This window comes from Mustelus asterias, chromosome 1 (assembly GCF_964213995.1).
Source record: "Mustelus asterias chromosome 1, sMusAst1.hap1.1, whole genome shotgun sequence".
NCBI classification, from domain to species: Eukaryota; Metazoa; Chordata; class Chondrichthyes; order Carcharhiniformes; family Triakidae; genus Mustelus; species Mustelus asterias.
The window spans coordinates 163,986,930-164,000,011 of record NC_135801.1 but is presented as its reverse complement, the minus strand read 5'-3'; positions in this window follow the sequence as shown (position 1 = coordinate 164,000,011).

Sequence of the window (13,082 nt, the reverse complement as noted above, 5' to 3'; positions counted from 1 at the left end):
GCACTCAGACTGGCACTGCATATACAGGAAGGCAACTCAACTAAGAAGTCCAAAGGATTCTGATTCCTATGGGACTATATCCCAGAAATACTCTTCAGGATCAGGTTTAGAGGGGAGATTTATCCAAGGAAGTCCCTGGCTGCTATCTTTTTAGTACTTCAAATGCTGTGGTATATCTGAGCTTAAGGACCAATTCAGTTTTATCAGCTCACTTGCTATATAAAACAAGTTTCCATATGGCTATTTCATGCTTACTGTCTTCATGCTTACTGCCTTTACTTGCTGTAAAGCTAAATTAACGATAATTCTGAAATTATGCCGGTCCATTCGGGCCAGGAAAGAGAAAAGATATGTACATAGAACAGTGCAGCACAGGAACAGGCCCTTGGGCCCACAACATTGTGCCGAACACAACCAATCCCTTCTCCCTGTCCTTAGTCCATTTCCCTCTGTTCCTTTCATATCCACGTGCTCATCTAAAAGCCCCTTAAATGCCCCTATGTTCAGAAAAAGGAAGGATTTGCATTCATAAAGCACCTTCCATAGTCTTAGGACATAGCAAAACACTTCTATAGTCAATGCAGTACTTCTGAAACGCACTCAGTGATGCAAGGTAGAAAACTAATTTCAAATCTTTCATTGGTCACATCATTTAGGGTCTATGGCTGCAAAACTGGGCACCTAAGCCCCAGTGTTACAGAAAATGCAAATTCAACAAAATGGTGGTTGGAAAGCCACTGGAAACCTCTGGCATGGCCTGCCCTTTTCCTCCAACCCACAACATGCCCCCTTCCCACCCCCCCCCCCCCCCCCCACCTCCTCGGTCACCCGCCCACAACGCCTTCCATCCCAGCACCAGCAAAACCCACCCCATGCCTACTGCTTCAGCAAAACCCACACACGACCTCCATCCTGCCCCATTTATCTGTCTCCAGAGATCCAGCGATGGTCCCTGGTGAAGGCCTCAGAGCATTAATAGCAGCAGTGTTGTTGGCAATGGAGAGCTGCTGGTATTTAATTAGCCCGAAGCTCACAAAGGGTGAGCTTTTACCTTACTGGAGCCTTGATTTTGTTGGAGGCTAATGCTGACCACTTAAGTTCCTGATTGCACTTAAATTGTGTTGAGCCTTCCAGGCCTCTCCGACTGGTATGGGAGGTGGGGGGTGAATTCCATTCCCAGAAACTAAACGTTGCCACATGGAGAGAGGGAGAGGGGATTTCATCATCTTCATTCTCACTGAACAGAGGGAACATGTGGATTTGTCAAGCTGGTGAGGTTCCCAATGGTGCCTGGTGTAGTCTGCTGCACGCACCTAGCTTTGCGGGTTCTACATGCTAACAAGGAAAATATCAATAGCTACAAGGGCTGCCACTCTGTTAACATGCAGTTGGCCTGTGAACCATGACCAGAGGATCTCTTGGTGAATGCCCATTATCCTGCTTGCAGCCATGAGGCATTCATGCTTTTGCATTCAGGCATATGTGCCAGCTTTGGCCCCACCATAAAAAACCAGAGGCTGGCAGCTGGGTGGCAAGAGCTATCCATTTTATGCCTGGTTAATGATTGCGCTCCAGTAACGAGTACCATGCAGTCATCAGATTTGTCATTGAGCAGAAAATCGGTGTGTTGAAGTAATGGTACATTGAGCAGACAATTGGTGTGCTGTAGCAACGGTACTTCTGCCTTGACCACTCTAGGACAGCCCTCCAATACTCCAAATTCACAATTGTTTACCATGTGTTTCATCTCCTTGTTACCATGAGAGCCACGGTACCTGTCAGCTGACAAATGAAAGAGGAGGTGGAGAAAGAGGAGAAAGTAGAAAAGGAGGAAAGTTCAGAGGCAGCTGGAACCCTTTCACCTCCAGAGGGCTTGGTCAATACAGGCATGTCTTGCAGAACGAATCTCAAACCAGATGTATGAAAGTAGACATAAATCCTTTTCTTGATCGTTGGTGTATTTACAGACTGCAGCATTGCATATGTATGCTTCCTACCCAGTGTCCCAGCAGCCTCCTTTAACTAAACAATGCTGCCATATTGGTCAAAGTTCAGTGGTAATCAAGGTCACTGAATGTTCTATCAAAAGACATTCCCTACCCCCTGCTCCACCATTTTCTCACTGTTCAATGCACCATCCCCATTGTCACTCACTCATCATCAATCAGGACCCATATCTAACATTCAGATACTTCATCTCACCCTCGTACACTTACCAATGCTACCAGCTCACATCCAAGTACTTAATTAAACAATGCCCATCTCCTGTGTATCTTAACAACATGATTAACATACCATTAATATGCCTGTCCCCAATTTGTTCTACTCTGTTCCTTGCAGTTACAGGCCATCTGTGGATGTGTTTGGGCAATGTGTTTAGAAACATAGAAAAACTACAGCACAAAACAGGCCCTTCGGCCCCACAAGTTGTGCCGAACATATCCCTACCTTTTAGGCCTACCTATAACCCTCCATCCTATTAAGTTCCATGTACTCATCCAGACGTCTCTTAAAAGACCCTATTGAGTTTGCCTCCACCATCACTGACGGCAGCCGATTCCACTCGCCCACCACCCTCTGTGTGAAAAACTTCCCCCTAACATTTCCCCTGTACCTTCCCCCCCCAGCACCTTAAACCTGTGTCCTCTCGTAGCAGCCATTTCCACCCTGGGAAAAAGCCTCTGAGAGTCCACCCGATCTATGCCTCTCAACATCTTGTATACCTCTATTAGGTCTCCTCTCATCCTACGTCTCTCCAAGGAGAAAAGACCGAGCTCTCTCAGCCTATCCTCATAAGGCATGCCACTCAATCCAGGCAACATCCTTGTAAATCGCCTCTGCACCTTTTCAATCTTTTCCACATCCTTCCTGTAATGAGGTGACCAGAACTGAGCACAGTACTCCAAGTGGGGTCTGACGAGGGTCTTATATAGCTGCATCATTATCTCCGGACTCCTAAACTCAATCCCTCGATTGATAAAGGCCAGCACACCATACGCCTTCTTAACCACCTCCTTCACCTGCGGGGCTGATTTTAGAGTCCTATGGACCTGGACCCCAAGGTCTTTCTGATCCTCTACAGTACTAAGAGGCTTTCCCTTTATATTGTACTCCTTCATCCCATTTGGCCTGCCAAAATGGACCACTACGCATTTATCTGGGTTGAAGTCCATCTGCCACTTCTCCACCCAGTCTTGCATCCTATCTATGTCCTTCTGTAACTTCTGACATCCCTCCAGACTATCCACAACCCCACCAACCTTCGTGTCATCGGCAAACGTACCAACCTATCCCTCCACTTCCTCATCCAGGTCATTTATGAAAATGACAAAAAGCAAGGGTCCCAGAACAGATCCCTGGGGCACACCACTGGTGACCGACCTCCATTTAGAAAAAGACCCATCTATACACACTCTCTGCCTCCTTTGGGCAAGCCAGTTCTGGATCCACAGGGCAGCAGCACCTTGGATCCCATGCCCTCTCACTTTTTCTAGAAGCCTTGCATGGGGGACCTTATCGAACGCCTTGCTAAAATCCATATAAACCACACCTACCACTTTCCCTTCGTCAATGCGTTTAGTCACATTTTCGAAGAAGTCCACTAGGCTTGTAAGGCACGATCTGCCTTTGACAAAGCCATGCTGAGTATTCTTGAGCATACTAAACCTCTCTAAATGCTCATAAATCTTGTCCCTCAGGATCCTCTCCATCAGCTTACCAAGCACTGAGGTTAGACTCACCGGTCGGTAATTGCCTGGGCTATCCCTATTCCCCTTCTTGAAAATAGGAACCACATCCGCGCAATCCTCCAATCCTCTGGCACCTCTTCCGTCTCCATCGACGACGCAAAGATCATCGCCAGAGGCTCTGCAATAAAAAAATGTTTGCTATAGTTGAATAGATGAATGGATGTGGAAGCTGCTACACTTGGATGTGAGGCTGGTTGCTTTGATAAGATTCAGGTAACTGATTTCCTGGTCACCTGCTTCCATTCCCTTCTCACTGTATACATTGAGGGTCTTAACATCTCCAGAGCCTTATCAGAAAATCTGGGAGCCCTCTCCCTTGTTTTCTCCATTTGCTGTGGTTTTCATTACAGCCAAACATTCCAGAGACAGTCTGCTGCAGCTCCCCTTTAATAGGGCCACTGCCTTGGCGAGGCCAGGCTGGCTGTACATTGTGCTAGCCATGCACATTACTGGGCCCCCTATTGAGCAGTGCCTTCTGTGCTGGGCTGGCACTGTAATTATTTAAATAAGCAAGCAGCGTGAATTTTGTATGTTACTTGCTTCAAAGATCCTCGTGCCTAAAAGCGGGTCTTATCCAATTTCTCTCGCTATGTCTGATATGTTGGGGTCCAGGTTTAGCACTGTGTCCCCATTCTAAGAGTCTGCAGGGGGTGCAGCAATAATTCAGCAAAGAGGCACAGAGGCCCACAACCAGAGCTACACACTGGTTTAGTATGAGATTGGAGCCTTTCTTTCATTTCCATTGGTGGCCAGATGAAGGCCTTATTTTGTTTCAGTTTATGGTGTTACACTGCTGCCGGATATCACACAGACTTTAACTAAAAGCCCTGTAGTTTTGAAATTGATGTTTTCCTTCCAGAACTCAGTTTAACTATAAACACAAAAAGAGCTAGTGAGCTAAGCCTCTTTCATTCATTCTTCCAAAAAAATTGTCCCCTCCCGTGTTGCCATTGAACATTTCCTCCTATATTTAAGTCAACGGTGAAAGAGATGCAACACTATCCTCAGCAACTTCTCCAAAGGCGTAAATATCCAATTAATATTTTTGAAAATTTTTTTTATACATGATTTTGTTACAATCCAGTTGATGTTATAACTGGATGGGAAGATCCCAGAATGGAATCCTGGTTCAAAAGGCCATGGGTGGGTGTTTACTGCCTCACTCGTCTCGAAACTATAAAATCCCGCCCGAAGTCAACAGACCTTTCCGTGGTCCAATTTCGGTGGCGGGCGGAGCGGTAAAATTCTGGCCCATAACGTTTACTCATTTTAGACAATGTCGAGGAACAGAATCACAGGACGGCCAATTAGCTTTTAACAACAAAAAAAAATTACTGAACGGGAAATGTTTGACTACAATAAAATACTCCTTCATTCCACCTCTTTTATCTTCACAAATGTACCTCGGTCTCAAGGATAACATGGGTTTCATGCTATATCTTATGTAACAATGTTCTCACTAAACACACACCCTGTAGCCAATAGGCTAACTGTGATCAAAAAACATCCCACTCTAAAATCAAGTGACAGATGTCACCCAATCGATCTTCTGTGGATTTTGCCTCAACTTCCCCCCAGATTGTCACATAGGTGTTTCAAAGCACCACTCTCAAACAAAAATTTAAAATCATCTTTCAACCAATGCTTTCTCTCAACTGTTTTAGCAAGGATCCACCTCCACATTTTCCAACTCTCCTTTGAGTATTTCTGTGTCTTGAATTGCAACAGGCATCCAAACTTTTACACAAAAATTCAGGTACTCAGTCCCCAACAGAACACTATTGTTTCAAAAACTGAAAATAAGGACATCAAACCTAACGATTGTTTCAGATATGTGGCTTATTAGTAGCCAGCCTCATCAGCCCTTCTCTTTCCAGGTCAGACTTTAAGTTCAATGAACAATATCGTGTTTCAATGGAAGTTCTTCTTTGTTCCTTTCCACTTTAATATTCCTGGAACTTCTTTTTCATTTCCTGGTTTCTAGAAATAACCCTCTTTTAGCATCTCTGGAACTTGTTTTTATGCACGTCATCCCATTTCGTGGCATTCCTATTTCTAGCAGAGCTGAGAACTCTTCCCTCTCCAGCTTCCTATCTCTAACTGCCTACAATTTCAGTTCAAAACACACTCAAAATATCTTTCTACCCGAAAGGTGCCCCTGGTTGCAAAGCAACATCTCAGGGGCGATTCTCCTAGCCCGCTGCGTTACTCTAGCAGTGCAACAGGCCAGTAGACATCACTGGAGGCCATTTTGTGTGCTCCCCGCTGTGCACCACAGCCTCCACATGTCTCTGGGGCCAAAATTTGTAGGAAATTGATGCGGAGTTGATTTCAATATTTAAATCAGTATTTCCATCGGATTAGTGGGCCCGGGACTAAAGTATCCAGGCCCACTAGTGTCTCCCCCCCACTTAAATTAATACCTTGGAGGTCTTATGGCACAGTGAGTCGTGTCCCTGCCTCCGAGCCAGAAGCTCTGGGTTTGAGTCCCATCCCAGGACTTGTTGGCAAAGGAAAGTACGTTCATAATGCTGTCAACCTGCAAATCCTTCAATGGCTGATGGTAAGAGCATGACAGACTACTGGTCAGCCATGCTTGATGTGGGGCTCTGTGACCTCTAAAGCTTTAAGCCCTGGAGACAGACTAACAACCTGTTCCATGAGTTACTAGTTATGGAAACAGATGAAATTCTACCTTAGTGCACCATGAGATACGGGAAGCGAATTGGAATGGAATTAGACATCTGTACCTTATTTATAGCATTTAAAAATACAAACATAGATCACTCAAATCTTCCGCTGTTTCCTGACACTTCTGATGAGATTATCTGCTGCACCAATAACAGAAATTGGATATTTGAATAATGTTCTGAGGTATTAGTTACACCCATGCAAAAGATTCTGATATATGTTGATGAAGGAGACCTTTCAGTTTGTCCATTATTGTATCTAATTGTTTCCCACATAATTGCAATGTGTTTACCCTCCATTACTGTATCCAGAAATTAATAGGCGGCAGGGTGGCACAGTGGTTAGCACTGCTGCCTCAGAGCACCAGGGACCTGGGTTCAATTCCTGGCTTGGGACACTGTCTGTGTGGAGTTTGCACGTGCTCCCCGTGTCTGTGTTGGTTTCCTCCGGGTGCTCCGGTTTCCTCCTACAGTCCGAAAGATGTGCTTGTTAGGTGCATTTACCCAAAAAGGCGCCAGAGTGTGGCAACTAGGGGAATTTCACAGTAACTTCATTGCAATGTTAATGTAAGCCTTACTTGTGACTAATAAATTAACTTTACTTTTCATGCTTAACACAGAGTTGACCATCATGGCACAAGTCATTGTCTTACGAAGGTGGACAACTTAGCAATTTATTTGTTTACAGCACACCTTTCTAAGCAAAGCATTCTTTATGAGAAGTGGTCACTCGATGAGTGCTAATCTGCATCTTTGTGCTGGATATCTTCTCTGGTTTTAGAGCTGCCTCATTGTCTATGATTTGGTATCTTAATGCCTATACAAATACATATTGTTGTTGTTGGATCACTTGTTGTCTCCACTCTTGTTTGTTTCTGTGTTCGTAGGTTCCAGCCCCTTTCTCAAGAAGCCCAATCCTTTCCCTTAGTTTTAGTTCCCTTAGGCGGGAGAAAGTTACAAATTCTGTGAGGGATTTTCTGGTTTTGGGGCGAGTGGGGCCAGAAAATCCTGTCCAGAATTTGTAACTCTCTCTCATCTACAAAGAAAATTACAGCACAGGAACAGGCCCTTCGGCCCTCCAAGCCTGCACCGACCATCTATTACACCAAACATTTTTGTACAAAAATACCAACAACAAAAAGATCTTATAGTCTTCATCTTAGTTATGCATTTTAGAGTGATATATTTTAGAGTGATTGCCTTCTAGTTTCAACATGATTGTGAGTGATTCATGTTAACTTTCTTTCTCTTGGTGCTCCCTTATTGTTTCACTTCTTCAGGTGGGTTCCATTGTGGCTCTTTCAATTTTAATTTAGCTTATATTTAACTTTTATCTCCCTCATTTGCTCCCCTTTTAATTTGACTCAGTGCCGCGTACCCCTTTCAATTTTTTTCACTTCCCTGCTTTGCACTCATACTTGATGCTGCTATACGGGTCCAGAGAAGTGAAGCTCCCTCACGCTAAAACGTGGCATTGTTTATTTTATGATTTCTGTGTCAACTATGTCCTCCAAATATTGATCAAAGGAGCCAGTGTCCCTCCTTAACTGGTTTGTTTTGCTCTTTGATGCCTGTGTTTGCATGCAAATATCAATGAAAGATCTTGGGAGTCTTCCCAGAGAGCATCATTGTTTGTTTGTTTATTTATTAGTGTCACAAGTAGGCTTACATTAACACTGCAATGAAGCTACTGTGAAAATCCCCTAGTTGTCACACTCTGACGCCTGTTCAGGTACATTGAGGGAGAATTTAACACGGCCAATGCACCTAACCAGCACTTTCAGACTGTGGGAGGAAACCAGAGCACCCGGAGGAAACCATGCAGAGACAGGGAGAAGGTGCAAACTCCACACAGACAGTCACCCAAGGCTGGATTTGAACCCAGGTCCCTGGCGCCATGAGACAGCAGTGCTAACCACTGTGTCACCGTGCTGCCCAAAGTGACCAACTTGTTGCATCTGTAAAGTTTACCCTCAGTAACTTGCGGTCAAGGACAGACCAATGGTGGCAAGGCAAGTCATAAAATCATGCATGAAGGTGCAGCTCATAATAAGGTTCTTGAAGTAATATTAGCTGGACGTACAATCCATTTTTCTTTCATGGTTTTATTATTCAAGACTAGGCTTCAATAAAATATCTCTAAATTCCCATTGTTTGGTGAAATCACCTTTACCTAAAAAAAACACTATTACAATTTGCAATTTATCTTCTCATAACAATTATACGGTACATTATTAGCTCTCTTTCATTACAGTACCCGATTTAAGATTTTTACTAGTTCAGTTTCTAACATATAGTTAAAAAGAAAAATACCAGTTCCACTGAGCACTGTAACTACAATCAGATACAGCAGTGGCAGTACTTTATTACTTCCATGATATCAGGGCCTCAGTACATTGAATAAATTCATACCATATGTTGCCAACACTTATTCAGTAATTGACTCTCTGCATTAAATTTTCTTCATGAATATATATTGCACTCTTGATTAGTACTATATGTTACTCTGTTGAATTCGCCCAGGTTGCTTTTTTCATCTTGTCAATTTGCCTCTAAGCACAATGTCCAAATGGAGAATTAGCTTGTTTTTATTTAGTGTAAATCAATAGTTTTCACTTCCTAGGTCAAAGAGGAAGAGATACATAATGGTTAACTGTGCTGTCCTTGGATAACATCACAAAGACATTAAGAACCTGCCAGCATAGTGCAGAACCACTGGAATTAAGATGGGAAAACTTGTTATTGCACGACACCCCAAAAAACTTTCCGTGTGATAAACCAGCGTGATGCCTTGCGCTGGGTTTGTAAAACAGTCCACTTGGCACTGACAACGTGAATGTCTTTCTTAATCTGTCATGGTGAAAGCTTCTCTTATTAAGCCACAGCATTCAAATTGAAGCATATACCATCAACACTTATTAAATAGCTCCTTTTTTCACAAAGTATCTTATTTATGGAGCATCTCTTGAAACAAAAAACACTTCACGTCTTTTTCCATTCTTCTTGGAAGAGTGGTATTAGTTTAGCATCTGCATCTTAAATTACTGCTTCATGTTACTGTATAGTACCTACAGAATGGAAATGTTCCATGAATTCCTGCCAGGTCTTTTTTTTTCTGGGTTATTTGATTCCTTTGTTGTACTAAGGAAAGAATGGCTTTGGGGATTAACCCAATAGCAAAGGAGTAGCTTCATAACGTTTAGACGCGTATTTTCATTTAATTAATTCTTTTTCGTATCATTTTGTTTGTAACTGTAACATACTTTTCATTTATGTCAACATCTACCAGGTAAAACCAGTAAAATGTGACAGTACATGAAAGAAGAGAGCAATCATGATTTAATTACAATCTGAGTGCATGATCAGCTATATTCCTGTTAATATGAATATAGCATATCCAGCATTCAATGGGAGCAATTGACATTTAATTAAGAATTTAATGCATAATCAGTTGAACCCCGGTTAATATGAATAAGATTTCACATTTACTCTGGATTGTACTGTTACTGCAGCAGTTGACAACAAAGACAAAACATGAAAATTTCATTTGCAGACAAAATGGAAAGCCTTCTCCTCACAGTAACCAGCTCTTCAGTTTAAAATTATATTATACCAAATAACATTCATATTCTTGCAAATATCTTCAGCCAAAAATTTGCTTGGATGTCCCTACTCAGCCTTCTCCATCTATGTCCAGCCAATTTGGCTCACTCTGCCTGACATTAAGAAGTAGCTGACTGCCTAGGACGCAGAAAAGGTAATAGACCCTGATGGAAGTGAATAAATGTGCATAAAAGCTAAGCCACTCCACTGGCTAAGCTATTTCAGTGCATCTAAGATACTGACGTTGAACCCAACAATGTAGAAAATTGCCCATGTTTGTCCAAATGCAGAGTCTAATCTGGTTAAATACTGCAATCTTTTTTGCCAATAATCAGTGAAGTGATAATCAGAGTCATTCAGTAGTGTCATCAAGTGACAGATAGTCATCAATGACCTCAGTTCAGGTTCTGCCAGAACCATTTGGCTTGAGATCTCAAAACAGTTTTGAAACAGACTTTGATCCAAGAACTGAATGCGAAAGGAGAGGTGAAAGCAGCTGTCACTGACATCAAGGCAATGTTTGACTGAGGATGGCATCAAGTTTCCAAGCAATAGCGAAGACAATGGGGGTCAAAGGGAAACCCCTCCAGTGGCTAGATTCATACCTGACACAGAGCAAGAGGGTTATGTTTGTTGGAGGTGAGTCATCAAAATCCCAGGACATCACTCAGAAAGTTAGGGAAGTGTAATTGGTCCAACCATCTTCAAATGCTTCTTTAATAGTTTTTTCTTGAGGCTAGGAGTGCAACTCAAACTCATAAGTTCACAGTGTTCAGTTCCATTCACAATTCATCAGATAAATTAAGTTTATGTGTTACTCTGCAACGAAATCTAAATAATATCCAGATACATGAGAACTAGTAGCAGATGACATTTGTGCCAGTGTGTTGAATAGGGTTCATGCTAATATTTTAGAGGCAATTTTTATTTCTAGGAAGATGAAAGTTTAACTGTAGAAAATGGGATAAATGTAACTAAAACAACTTGGAGCACAGATGAATGAGTGGCTTCAGAGTTGGTGCTTCAGAGTTGGGAGGGTTTTAGATCCCTGGACCACTGGGACTGTTTTTTGAGGAAGTCTACATCTGAACCAGAACGGGACTAACATCCTTGCTGGTGGATTTGCTAGTTCTGTTGGGAAGTGTTTAAACTAGTTTGGCAGGGGGAGGGGACCGAGACTGTTAGCAGCATAGGTACACAGTATAACATAGAAAAGCAATCAGGTCAGAAGGAATACAGCGGTAGTAAGTTTCAAGGGAGTAAGACAAGGCTGGAGGGCCTCTAATTTAATGCCAGGAGTATTAAAGGTAAAACGGATGAGTTAAGGATGAGCGCTGTCCTACGGGCAGGGTGCTAAATTGGGGGAAGGCTAACTGTAGCCAGATTAGGCAGGAACTGGTGAACGTTGATTGGGAGAGGATGTTCGAGGATAAGTCCACGTCTGGCATGTGGGAGTCTTTTAAGGAACAATTGATAAGGCTGCAGGATAGGCATGTGCCTGTAAAAAGGAAAGATAGGAAAGGTAGGATTCGAGAGCCGTGGATAACCAGGGAAATTGATGATCTGATTAAAATGAAAAGGGAGGCGTACGTTAAGTCCAGGCAACTGAAAACAGATGGAGCTCTGGAGGAATACAGAGACAGTAGGAAAGAACTCAAACAGGGAGTTAGAAGGGCAAAAAGAGGTCACGAGATGTTCTTGGCAGGCAGGATTAAGGAGAATCCTAAGGCATTCTATTCATACGTTAGGAACAAAAGAGTTGTCAGGGAGAAAATCGGACCTCTCAGGGACAAAGGAGGGGAATTATGCTGAGAACCCAAGAGAATAGGGGAGATCCGAAATTAATACTTTGCATCGGTATTCACGAAGGAGAGGGGCGTGTTAACCGGGAGTGTCTCGGAGGGAGATGTTGACCCGTTAGAGAAAATCTCCATTACAAGGGAGGAAGTGTTAGGTTTTTTAGGGAACATTAAAACTGACAAAGCCCCAGGGCCTGATGGCATCTATCCTAGACTGCTCAGGGAGACGAGAGATGAAATTGCTGGGCCTCTGACGGAAATCTTTGTGAATTGTTTAATTGTCCACCACCATTCTCGACTGGATGTGGAAGGACTGCAGATCTTAGATCTGATCTGTTGGTTGTGCTTAACTCTGTCAATCACTTGCTGTTTTTGCCATTTGGCATGCAAGTAGTCCTGTTTGATAGCTTCACCAGGTTGACACCTCATTTTTAGGTATGCCTGGGGCTGCTCCTGGTGTGCCCTCCTGCACCCTCCATTGAACCAGGGTTGATCCCCTGGCTTGATGGTAATGGTTGGAGATTGTGCTGGAGTACAATTCCGCTGCTGTTGATGGCCCACAGCACCTCATGGATGCCCAGTCCTGAGTTGCTAGATCGGTTTGCCTTTGCCATCCTCAATGCTTCCTCCAAGTGTTGTTCAACATGGAGGAATACTGATTCATCAGCCGAAGGAGGATGGTACCTGGTAACCAGTAAGAGGTTTCCTTGCCCATGTTTAACCTGAAGCCATGAGACTTCATTGGGTCCGGAATCGATGTTAAGGACTCCCAGGGTAACTCCCTCCCGACTGTATATCACTGTGCTGCCACCTCTGCTGGGTCTGTCCTGCCGGTGGGACAGGACATATTCAGGGATGGTAATGGTGGTGTTTGTAAGGTATGATTCCGTGAGAATGACTATGTCAGACTGTTGCTTGACTAGTCTGTGAGACAGCTCTCCCAATTTTGGCACTAGCCCCCAGATGTTAGTAGGGAGGACTTTGCAGGGTTGACAGGACTGTTTGTATTGCCGTTGTCTTTTCCGGTGCCGAGGTCAATGCCAGGTGGTCTGTCTGGTTTTGTTTCTTTGTTGAGACTTGGTAGCGATTGTTACAACTGAGTGGCTTGCTAGGCCATTTCAGAGGGTAGTTGAGAGTCAACCACATTCCTGTGGCTCTGGAGTCACATGTAGGCCAGACCAGGTAAGGACGGAAGATTTCCTTCCCTAAAGGACATTAGATGTCACTTTGGAGCAAAAATG